We start from the raw sequence: 10,101 nt of genomic DNA, 5'->3' as shown, positions 1-10,101 counted from the left end.
GGGAGGGAAGGAGGAAGGAAGGAAGGAAGGAAGGAAGGAAGGAAGGAAGGAAGGAAATCAGAGAAAATGGGTAAATGCAAAACAAGACAAAAAACTAGCTCTCCACTCTCATGCAAAATCTACATTCCAGCTTCTTGTCACTGTCACTTACCAGGACTGATCTGTGCCAGGGCTGATCACTCACTTCAAGTACTCACTTACCATTACCATCAACACCGTTCCTCACCTTATCCTTCTAAGTCACCTGCCACACAACTTCCAAATCGGGATCGGTGCCATCATCCACCACCACCGTTTCTCTTTCCAGGCTGCCGGGCCCTGCGGGGAGGAAATAACACAGTGGTTTAGGCAGGATCATCTTGAAAAGAAGGATCTCTGTGAAATATCACATAGCTTTTAAGTGTACAAGAAATCTGTATGGAAATACGGAAATGTGCCATATTGGCATATTGGCATATTTCCGTATTTGGAATACGGAAATATGGAAAACTATTCAAGGCCCATTAAATAAAAAAGCAAGTGACAATGGGGCACTTGGGTGCTTCTGTCGGTTGAGCGTCTGTCTGACTTTGGCTCAGGTCACTGCTGTCAGCATGCAGCCTGCTTCAGATCTTCTGTCCCCCTTTCTCTCTGCCTGTCCCTCACTCACGCTCTCTCTCTCAAATAAGTAAACCTTAAAAAAAAAAAAAAGTAAGTGATAGCAAACCGCCCATTGGGGATGGAAAATGGTACAGTGACTTTGGAAAACCGCCTGGCAGCTGCTCAGAGTGTCAAACATAGAACATTCATTAACAACATCCTTCCTAACGGCCAACAGGGGGAACAACCCATCATCCACCCACCGCTGAATGGCTAAACACAATGCGGTCTTATCCATACGGTGAAATATTACGTGGCAATAAAAAGAACGAAGTTGTGATTTACAGTACAACATAAATGAACCCTGAAAACACCGTGCGAAGTGAAAGAGGCCGGTCGCAAAAGACAGTATTCTATGCTTCCATTTATATTAAAGCCCGGAACAGGCAAATCTGTAAAAACAGAAAGGAGATCGGTGCTTGCTTAGGGTTGGGGGTGAGGAGACTGGTGACAGGCAGGGAGAGCGAAAAGATTCAGGGCTTCTTCTTGAGATGATGAAAACGTTCTAAAAATGGACTATGGTGGTGGTTGCACATATCTGGGCAGATACTAAAAAACCATACACTTTTCTATGCGCGAATTGTACGTTATGTGAATTATAGCTCAAGAAAGCTGTTGTTTTAAAAAAAAAAAAGCAAGGGGTAGAATAATGCATGTACTCTGAGCTCATTTATATTAAAACCACAAAACTACATATGCATGTAATATAAACATTTGTGAATGTATGTAAATATACAGAAGAGGATTTGGAAGGCTACCCGCCCATCTGCTAGCATGGGTTACTTCTGGAGAGGGAAGCGGGACTGCCTTCTGTAACATCACACTTCCCTGTTTCTCCTCCCACCACTCCCGTTGTTTCTTCAACTTGCTTTTCTAAGCAGTCTTTCCTCTGCCCACCCCTTTGGAATCTCATTTCACTCTTCAGGCTCTCCCTGAAGCCACGCTAACTAAGACCGTATGTTCCCCGTGGCTTCGACAACCTCCATCCAGGCCCTGACCCATTCGGTCCACAGGTACCCACTGAGCACCTGCCGGGGCCTGTGCTAGGACCTTTGGCTGCCTCCCCTCCTTCATCTGCCATCCCTCACCCAGCAAATTCCACCGGTCTCCTCAATTAACGTATTCCTCTCTCTTTCCTTCTCTCCTTGTCCTCGGCCTCCTCCGGCCTCCCTCCCGTGTGACCCGAGCCACCACTGTCTCTCCTGGATCAGCCCAAGTCTCTTCCCTGGCCTCTCTGCCCACACAGGCCATTCTCCACACAGCAGCCAGAGCCAACTTTTAAATATTTAAATCATGCCATATCTGGCTCCCTGCTTCAAAACTCTCCAAGAGCTTTCAATTGTACTGAGTATAACATCTAAGCTCTTTACTTTGACCGAATAAGATAGAGCCTTTGTCTGAATCTCTAATCTTATGTCATCATGCTATCCTTGTTCGCTATGCCCCTAAAATTTGTTTCCTCTTTTTTTTTTTTTAAGTTTATTTATTTTGAGAGAGCGAGCGAGGCGGGGAGGGGCAGAGGGTGTCAGTGCAGAGCCCCATGCGGGGCTCAAACTCATATGAACCACGAGATGAGCCGAAGTTGGATGTTTAACCGACTGAGCCACCCAGGTGCCCCGATTTCATTCTCTCTTGAGAGTCTTTGCATTTGCAAAGTGCAAAGCTGATCCACATCTCTGCTCCAATGCCAGCTCCTCCGAGAGGCCTTCCCTGACCATCTTGACTGAGTAGGGCCCCGACCCCGGTCAGTGTCTCATCACATCACCCTGTTTTATTATCTCCCTTACTATCAATCTGGAATTCTTTCATTTATTGGTTTGCTTGTTTATTGTATGCCTTCCCCACCAGTCAAAGATAAACTCCATGAGAGAGGTGACTCTATCTGCCTGGTCCCTACTGAATCCCTAGCATTCAACGCAGGCCCCGGCAGGTGCTCAGTGGGTATCTGTGGAACGAATGGGCCAGGGTCTGGACGGAGGTTGCTGAAGCCACGTGGGAACGTATGGTCTTAGTTAGCGTCACTTTAAGGAGAGCTTGGAGAGTGAAATGAGATTCTAAAGGGGTAGGCAGAGGAAGGACTGCCTACAAAAGCGAGCTGAAGAAACAACCAGAGCGTTTGACCCCCAGGTTGTTAGCTTAAGCAACTAGACATTCACTGAGAATGTAAGACTAGGGGAGGGGTGAGTGGGGGGTGGGGACCGATTCAAGAACTGAGTTTTAGAAATGGTAAATGTGACACGTGCATTAGTTATCCAACTGGGAATCCTAAGTAGCTGGCTGCATATAGAAGTCTAGACCGGGGCGCCTGGGTGGCTCAGTCGGTTGAGCATCTGACTCTTGATTTCAATTCAGATCATCTGACTCTTGGCTTCAATTCAGATCATGATCCCAGAATGGTGGGATCGAGCCCCGCGTGGGGCTCCATGGAACCTGCTTAAGATTCTTTCTTTCTCCCTCTGCCCCTCTCCCTCTCTCTCTCAAATAAATAAAATGGGGGGAAAAAAAAACTAAGAAAAAAAAAATGCCGTCTAGACCTTAGTGAGGCGGTGAGTGCTAGAGAGGAGAGATTGAACATTGAAATTCATCAGCCTAAAGGACTGAGAGCAGTGGAGATAACCTCAGAAGAAAGTGGAGAATGGGGGGGGGAAAATGAGGGCCTGATGCAGAGTTTAAGATCTCCGGCATTTTTTTTTTAAGTTTATTTACTTTTGAGAGAGCGCGAGCAGGGGAGGGACGGGGGGGGGGGGGGACAGAGGATCCGAAGCAGGCTCCGTGCCGACAGCAGCAAGCCCGGCGAGGGGCTCGAACCCACGAACCTCGAGATCGTGACCTGAGCCGAAGTAGGACGCTCAACCGACTGAGCCACCCAGGTGTCCCAAGATCTCCTGCATTCACACCTCCAGTCCCAAGCTCTTTCTTCCATGAGTTCCTGAGCCACTACCACACCACCTTATATTCACCCAACATGTCCTGAAATGACTGCATAGACTCCCTCTCCAAAAGTGGTCCTCCTTCCGTATCCTCTATTACTTATTCGTCAGCTGATCGGGTCTCTTCTTAACATCTACAGGGCCGTTCCCCACCTTTCTGTCCCTGCAATACTTACTTCACCTCCTCAATCTCATCATCTGCTACGTGGAACTCTACAATCATCTCTTGGTCGGTATCTCCGCCGCCGACCTTGCCCCCCACTGCCGCCACTGGGGTCCTTTTAAAGCGCCTTGATTGTGGTACTTCCCTAGTTAAACCCCTTTGAGGGTTTCCTGTTGTTCAAAATAAAGTACAAATTCCTTTTTTTTTTTTTAGTTTATTTGAGAGAGAGAGAGAGAGAGAGACAGCACGGGAGGGGCGGAGAGAGACAGGAAAAGACAGAATCCCAAGCAGGTTCCACACTGCCAATGCAGAGCCCGTCGTGGGGCTTGAACCCATGAACTTCAAGATCTTGACCTGAACCAAAACCCAGAGTTGGACGCTTAACCAAAGGAGTCACCCAGGCGCCCCTAAAGTACAAATGCCTAAACCCAAAACGTAAAAGGTTTTCAGGACCTGCTCCCTACCGACCTTTTCGACCTTATCTTCCATTTACTCCCTCGGCCTTGTATCCGAGCCTTACCGATCTATCAGTGGCCTTCACTCCTCTAGACCCACGATCCTTGTTTCTGTCCGCAAACATGTACTTGCCACGCACCCCCACTGCCACCTGTTCTCCAGTTCCATGGAGCTTCCAGACTGCTCTCCAACCAAGCCAACTTGATCTCTTCTTTCTTGATTCCCCCTCAGTAGCCTGTGCACACTCCAACTTTATCGTCGGTGACACCATATTGGATTTAGACGTTTGTGTGTCTTTCCCTCTCTGCTAGCCTGCAAGCATAATGAGGGCAGGGAGGGCACTTACTCATCTCGGTTTTTCTAGCACCGGACATAGTCTCTAGCATATCGTGATCACATCAGCCAATCTTTATCAAGTGCTCGTTGGCGCCAAGTAATTCCGGAAGTCCTTTGCACGTATTGGTTCTTTACGACAGCCCTAAAGACGGGTACTATCATGATGCCCAACTGACAAATCTGGATATAGCGACAGAGAGGTGAAGTAACTTGCCCAAGGCCACACAGCTAGTAAGTAGCAGATACAAGCGCAGGGTCTGTGCCTGTAATCACCCGTCTCTCGGTACAGATTCAGGAAAGGCCCGTTCAATGAATGGGGAAATCGGGGATGTGGGGCATATGACTTTTTTCATGTTGTTATTCTGACCTTGCCTATTTCATCTTTTCTTTCATTTTAAAATCTCATTTCGTTCAAAGCTCAGACACAATAAAGTCCTAAAATCAAATAACGGATCTTTTGCTGTGGCGCTCCAGGGAGTCGAGGAGGGCAAACGCCATTATCCTCATACCTCTAGGCATGAGCAAGGGAGGTTGATTTATTGGCGTTCCGTGACTAGAGCCAAAGCACAGGAAAATAAGGTAGGAGTAAACCTCATAACACCCTGCCACCGAAAACATCATAAAAGCGACCATTTCCTGAGCGCTCCAGGGACGCCAGGCACTTTGTTAAGAGTCCTACGTGGATGAGCTCATTTCATCTTGCCAACAGCCCTCTGTGATGTCGGGGCTGTTGTGATCTCCATCTTAAGGATGGGAAAATAAGCCCCGGGAGGGTAGGTGACTCGCCCAAGGTTGCAGGGGTGGTAAATGGCAACGCAGCACTCGGCCGGCACTGTCCAACGGCATGCAGTCTGCGCCATGAACCACGGTGACAGACGACTTCCGCTCGCCTGGGCCAACCGTGACTCCAGAGCTGCCCTTCCCCCATCAGATAACCGCTGGCCACGTGTGCCTCGGCGCATCTGAATTAATTAAAGGCAAATGAAACCTCAAACTCAGTTCCTTGGTCATGCTAGTCACATCTCGAGTCCTCAAAAGCCCCGTGTGGCTAATGAGCACCCTGTTGGAGAACACGGACGAAGACCATTTCCCTCAAGACAGAAAGTCTTCTAGGACAGTGCTGGGCTACAGCGTGCTCTCTCTGATGCGGCAGCTCCACAAGCTTCTCCCGGGTTCCGAAGCCTTCTCTCCACTCCGCCAGTTGGGCTCCTCTCCCTTCAGAGCCCCGGGGAAACTCTGAGATGTACGGGAAGGTAAGAACTTTCAGTACCGTCCCCTCCATCATTCGACTCCTTGGCAACATCGCCCTTTCCACCCGCTGCCCACGATTCGTCCTCGTGCCCCAGCCCGTCTGCCCCCTTCTCCCTCTGCTTCTGGGCATGCAGAGGTCCTGTGGTTATTCGTTCTCATTCTGCCCCCAACGCAGATGATTGGGTGGGGGCCACCCACTTCACGGCCACAAGTGCGGAAGGTCCCCCAGAAGCAGAGATCCCGGACTGCTGTCCGCAGCCCCGCCCTCCAGAGGCTGTGACTCCAATGTGATTTGGGGGCTAGTAAAAGAGACCTGGGGCCCTTTTTAAAATCCCGAGTTACCCGATGCAGATGAAATGGGATAGGACGCGAGAGGGCAGGTGGGTTATGATCTGCTCTGCACATAGGGATAGCAGAGCTAACGAAGACTCACTCACTCACCCACGGTCGTGGAGAACGACATGGCAGTTTCTTAAAGCCAGCCGAAAATCCGAAAGGCACTCTGGAATACATTATGTGACCTATCCATGCCCTTCCTCTGAATCCCAGGAGACTTATGCCTCTAATTCACTTTTCTCAGCTTGACATTAAAATGGGTAAATATTAGGGCGCCTGTGGCTCAGTCGGTTAAGCGTGTGACTCTTGATTTCGGCTCAGGTCATGATCTCACGGTTTGTGGGTTCGAGCCCCGCATCCGGCTCTGTGGCGACAGTGCTCGGCCTGCTTGGGATTCTCTCTCTCTCTCTCTCTCTCTCTCTCCCTCTCTCTCTCTCTACCCCTCCCCCGCTCATGCTTTTTTTCTCTCTCTCTCAAAATAAACAAACATTCAAAATATATTTTAAAAAATAAGTACATAGATAAAATGGGTATCTATTTTCCAAGCTGATTCTAACTGATGGCTAGAGGAGGTGGGCAAGCGCGTGTAGACTGAGAAGGGTAGAGACAGCCTGGAATGATCGATTCGCCATAGAAAATCTTAATGTAGGTATTTGAGAGTCAACCATACACCCTGTCCAAAGAGGGATTCTGCCTGTCCAGGCAGCTAAAGAGTTGAGCCAGCCAAAACTTTTCTTGGAGGCCCACGCCAAAGGTGTGTTAAATAGTCCAGTCTGGGGTCTCAAGCTAGATATCTCTCAGTCCATACTGCATCCAGCCACGTGGTATGAGGTGGCCAAAGTCAGAGGCGCCCCGCAGATTTCCAAAGGATTCTGATGCAGAAGCAGCTTTCAGTCTGGTTCGTGCCACTTGACAATGAGCCATGGCAGGGAAACGAAGCCTGGGAAGGCTCTGCCCCCATCCCTGCGACGTGCGGGCCATGCTGCCTCTGAAAACACGGCTGTAAAACGGGGACAGTAAGCAACATTCAGGGTTCTGATTCAGTCGTGCTTGCCGTGGTCATAGCAGAGTGATGATGGAGCATGCAAAGGACGAGGGGCCAGAAGACAGAATCAATGTTCCTGAAAGCCAGAGTACTCGCTGGAGACGTTTATTGGTTTCTGTCTTCCCTCTGAAGGGGAGAAAGTAGGTCAGCACACTCAAAGAACTGTGACCAGGAACAGTGGGTCTGAGAGGGAGTCACTCGCTGAGCCCTGCCAAGATGAAACAGTTGGAGACACGCCTTTCATTTTAGGGCATTTGGCTGAGGTCACTTGGCTTTGGGGGAAAGTCGGGCTGCCGATCCCCTGGTGGGTATTCTCCGCAGGTCCCAGGAGCTGGGTGCAAGGGGAGGCTCGCATTTTAAAAAACCAACATCTAAATGGTTGGCAAGCACAGGAATGTTTATGAGCAAACTGTGTGCCTACTTTGGCTCTCAGACAAGGTGGACAAGGCTCGGGGCAGCCTGGCTAAATATAGACGGCACAGGGGGGCCTGAGAAGCAGGAGAGCTGGGTTTCATTTCCAGGTCTCTCCGTTAACCTTGGGGCACACTCCCTGGGTCCCTTCCCTTACATATGCTGACTCGTCCTTAGTAAGGCAGGGCTATGGAGTAAGTGTTCCCGGGCCTAGAGAACAGTTCCCACTGAGCCTGCCATGTTTTCTCGCCTCATCTTCCCTCGAAAGATCCGAGTCCGGGGAAGAGACTGGTTGTGACCAGGTAGAAGGCGGAAGAGGTGATATGCTTGTGGCAACAGTTATGCGGCCACGGTGACCCACTGGGAGCCACAAGTCCTCCTGGACTAACCAAGGGGGTTGCCTAACCAGAGCCAGAGGGAGACTAGCCCTCCTCTGAACTGGTCACGGAGCCCGAGAGGCCGAGCCCAAGGAAGCGATTGTGTACTTCCTGCGTCAACACCCTGGGCCCCGCTCCCGTGCCTGGACACTCGGCGCTACGAGTCAGTGCGTCCCTGTGTGGCGGGAGCTACTATTTTCTTCCGATTGTAATACTGACGAGTGTTTATTTTACGAAGTTAGATCACGGAGGAGAATATAAAGTAGAAAAATAAAAACCACTACGCCCCCACCACCTAAATATCACCACTATGAACAGCCTAGATATAAGCTCAAGTAGTCAGGCCTGGATTCAGGCCCTGGCGCTCTTGCTTACAGTGTGACCTTGGATGAGTTATATAACCTTTCTGAACCTCAGTTTTCTTGTCTGCAAAATGGTATCATACTCCTCACCGTCAAGTATTGCGAGGATGAGAGAACCCAGGTAAAGAGGGCTAGGAGTCCCCGGCAAATAGTAAGTGACCAATACCTGTTGGCCGTCATCATCATTGTCATTATTGTACGTGCCTGTGTTCAAAACCGTCACACGGATGCATCGTATTTCATTTGGGAATCGTTCGACTTCCCGACTGGCAAGCACGTCCATTGTTTCAAAGCTGCGGCAAGAACATCCACCCTCGTACATATATCGTCTCGAACGTCTCTGATCGAGCCCTCAACATAAACTTCCCAGAACTGAGTTTACGGGGTAAAAAAGAAAGCAGGAATATTTTTCAGGCCCGTGTTACAGACCACAAAGTGGCCCGCTGGCAAGACCGTACTGTATGTTGCTCCCAGCGGGGCACACAAGTGCCCATCTCTTCATACTTCCATCAACACTGAGTAATAACGCCTTTTCGAACCTTTTCCAATTTGATAGGGGGAAAATGGTGTTGTTTTCACTCACAGGGCTTGGATTATAGATTATGACACGCGTCGTAAGCTAGCCCTCTATTAAACTTATACAGGAATTCACTTGTTCGACGGCAAAATCTGTGACAAAGTCTTAGGAGATCCTGAAATGAAAACACACAGGGACATGTGCATAAAAAGAATTCACATCTGAGGGGCGCCTGGGCGGCTCAGTCGGTTAAGCGTCAACTCTTGATTTCCGCTCAGGTCATGATCTCACAGTTCATAGGTTTGAGAGCCCTACGCTGGGCTTTGCACTGATAGCATGGAGCCTGCTTGGGATTCTCTCTCTCTCTCTCTCTCTCTCTCTCTCTCTGTCAAAATAAATAAATAAACTTAAAAAAAAAGAATTCATGTCTAAGTAGTTGATATACTCATTTTTTCCACCATTTTTAATTGCAAAACAGAACTTACGGAAAACCGCAGATCTTGATCGCGTGTTATGAAGTAAATCCCTTTTTTATTATCGTCTACGTCAAGAAATAGAACTTTGCCAGCTGCCTCAGAAGCCTGACACGTATATTCCAATCCTAAAATTAATCGCAAAGCTGTATTTTATGATAATCTCTTCCTTGCTTTTGTTTATGGTTCTGTATCACCCAAGTTACAACTTTCAACACTGCAGTTTAGTTTTGCCTTTTTAAAATATTTTAAGTCTCTTTCACTTAGGAACTGGTACACTTGTAATCAAAATTACACTGTATTATAACAGCATATAACTTAAAGAAGCAGATGCTCACTTTTTTAAATGGTGCTTTACAAACGCATAAAAATATATACGATTTTCCCCAGACATATGAGTAAATAAATTATTCTGCCTCGAGTTTAACATGCCACTTTGATATAGTTACATGTGTTGGTTCCATTTTGGAGCAATATCTCCAATGTCTGTATAATTCTAACATTTTCCATTCAAGCTTAAATGTCAGTTACAAGTCAGGATTCTGATTTTCAACCTTTTTTTTTTTTTTCTCCTTCAACCGACTGATAGATCAGAGTTCTCAGTTGCAAACCACAGAATCCCCTCTGACTAGTTTAAGCAGAACAGAAAAGTCTCAAACAATATCAGTCCACAGGATCTTTCTTTTTTTAAGTTTTATTTATTTATTTGGAGAGACGAAGAAAGAGAGAGAGACCGCATGAGTGGAGGAGGGGCAGAGAGAGAGAGGGAGAGAGAGAATCCCAAGCAGGTGGGGCGGGGGGGGGG

General features: G+C 48.3%; 1 long non-coding RNA gene across 3 annotated transcripts in view; it reads right to left on the bottom strand.

The window, feature by feature from the left end:
• Positions 1-10,101, bottom strand: part of LOC121025483 (uncharacterized) — an 88,776-nt gene that overhangs the window by 51,635 nt on the left and 27,040 nt on the right. For all 3 annotated transcript variants that reach the window (XR_005788067.1, XR_005788066.1, XR_005788068.1), the window contains exon 3: positions 227-318. This is a non-coding gene — a long non-coding RNA (uncharacterized LOC121025483). The remainder of the gene's footprint in view (positions 1-226; positions 319-10,101) is intronic.

This window comes from Herpailurus yagouaroundi, unplaced genomic scaffold (genome assembly GCF_014898765.1).
Source record: "Herpailurus yagouaroundi ecotype Mexico unplaced genomic scaffold, PumYag 67641, whole genome shotgun sequence".
Taxonomy (NCBI): Eukaryota; Metazoa; Chordata; class Mammalia; order Carnivora; family Felidae; genus Herpailurus; species Herpailurus yagouaroundi.
This window is presented reverse-complemented; position numbering and strand designations above follow the sequence as displayed.